Source organism: Poecilia reticulata, linkage group LG11, assembly GCF_000633615.1.
Source record: "Poecilia reticulata strain Guanapo linkage group LG11, Guppy_female_1.0+MT, whole genome shotgun sequence".
Classification (NCBI taxonomy): domain Eukaryota; kingdom Metazoa; phylum Chordata; class Actinopteri; order Cyprinodontiformes; family Poeciliidae; genus Poecilia; species Poecilia reticulata.
Genome location: NC_024341.1, coordinates 18,180,579 through 18,182,899, shown reverse-complemented (window position 1 = coordinate 18,182,899; position 2,321 = coordinate 18,180,579). Strand labels below are relative to the sequence as shown.

General features: G+C 37.4%; 1 pseudogene; it reads right to left on the bottom strand.

Moving 5' to 3' along the window:
- Nucleotides 1-2,110, bottom strand: part of LOC103472586 (gastrula zinc finger protein XlCGF26.1-like) — a 5,126-nt pseudogene extending 3,016 nt beyond the window's left edge.
- Nucleotides 2,111-2,321: the final 211 nt, after the last annotated feature.

Sequence of the window (2,321 nt, the reverse complement as noted above, 5' to 3'; positions counted from 1 at the left end):
TGTTTTGTCTCCAGATGTTCTGGTTCTTCTTGCTCTATTTTAATCACCAAAGGTTCTGTTTTGCCTTGCTCTAAAGTGGAGTTCCCATCCTGGTTCATTAGCTCAGTGAAAACGTCCTCCTTTTTATATTCACAGCATTGTGGAAGATCTGGACAAACAGACAAAAAAAAGCTTTGAAATTTAAGTTAAAAAGTTAATAACTTGGCACATCTAAGTGGGATTTATTTGGTATAAAAATTAACTTGATATTCTTCTGATCAAAAGGTAAATAGATGTGTAAATAGTGTATATTTAATGTAAATACAGGAACACTTATGTAACCTGTCTAATAAAATAACCATGTTGGAAACAGTGACATGGTGAAAATCCCGAGTAATTATGCTCCAGTTAGCATAAACATTAGCTCATACGTTGCAGGAAGAATCTAAAGTTTCCATCTCTGACTCAATCTATTCTAGTAAAAGTTAGAAACACAGTGCAGTGAAACTACACATAAGCACCTTTTTTTACAAAAAGTTACTCAACCACCCACGTGTTAATTAGTAGCCTATTCTTGCTAAGAAGCTTAACATAATATTGGCATGGATTAACTAGTCATCATTTAGCTAACATTATCTTCAATCAGTAACAATACTCAACTCACTCGGCTTGTTTGGAAAAATTGTGCAAAGTTCTGTCACTTGCTGGCTTGTAACGGCTGAAAAAAAGAGCAGGGGACAGACAGCACAGATACAGGAAGTCCGGGAGCCCCTACTGTGTCAAATCGAGATAGGAATAATAGAAAGTTGGCCCCTCTGAGGTAAAAACAAGCAAAAAAAAAATCCCACATAAAATAAATAACCTGTGGGCAGGCAATACACCCCAAAGTCAATGTTGCCAGAGCTGGCTTACATCGAGGACTTTTACTTGGACTGGTTCATTAAAGCTGTAACTTTTACAAAAACATCTTTTTTCCATATTTGTTAAAACTGTCACCATGTTTTGACAGTATATGAGACAAACTGTGAAAAGATCAATCTCCTCTACTTCCACCTTGTGCTATTATTGGCATCTGAAGCCAATAATAGGATTTAGATGGCTATTGGTTGWTTCTGGCCACTACGAGTCAGAAATAACCAATCAGACCCTGGGCGAGATTGTTAGAAMTGCCRAGCAATACTACTAAATGTTCTAATGGCAGAGAAACAGCTTACCGTTACAGCAAAACYATTTATCCACCATCATCAGTAACCATGCTAACTAGCCTTAGCATTCATGGCAGGCTCCGTTGCAGTGAACAAGCGGGATTGGTTGTTTCTGACTGAGTTGTGAATTTCTATAAATAGTACTAGAAGTACTTGGGGAAGACAGAGGAGCTCTCTCTCTTAAAAAAACAAAAAAACAAAACCTAAACTGTTATCTGTCTTATACTGTCACGGCATAATAAGTTTAACACATTATTGTGCTAATGTGTTAAACTTCTTATAACCTCTATCTTCTTCCTAGATTTTTTTTTCTTTTCCAAGAGTTACATACTGCAACTTTAAGGGGTGGTGCTTTTCTCCTGGCGCGACTGACTACATCTCCCAGAGTGCCGTGCGGTTATTCAACATTTTATTGGACGTAGTTTTGATTTATTCTGATCACGTGTCTATTGTGGTATATGTTCTTATGGATTTGTGTCACAGTCCTATACAGATACAGCAGATTTGTCATTCCAGGGTCATTTATTTTGTTGTACTTTAAATAGGTAGCCGAGTTTAGCTTCGTCCCAAACAACTTCCTTGAACTTTTCTCCAACTCACTTCAGCCCCTCTCTTTAGCTCGTCTCATCAGTAAAACGTGAGYGTGTTTCCTACCTATTCGGTGTAAGATTATCAGGGGTAATCTGGAGAAATCCAGCAGTCTGCGCTGATCATCCATGTCTTCCTCGGACTTGACGATGATTCTTTTAAACTCTGTTTCTTCAGCAGGAATTAACTGCTCGTTAATCCATTTTCTCTKAGGCTGAACTGAAGACACTGTTACTACAAACACTCAAATATATATCAAACCTACAAACTCGTCTTCAAACTACCTTCTAACAAAGGCAMTGCTAACGCTGCTATCTGGGCTCTGTTTTATCTCCGGTGCGTTTCTCTGTAGCTCCACTGAGGAAACTGTTAAAGATGTTTAGTTCCGCTTTGAATTTTCCAAATCCCGCTGAGTCACCTCTTTCAATATTTTAAATGAAAAACAAAAACAAACATTAATTTTGTTTTATTTTGCTGACTGAATTCTCTGAGTATTCCCAGTCTGATCAGATCATCAAATTAYTTCAATTAATTTGATGATTTTCAACT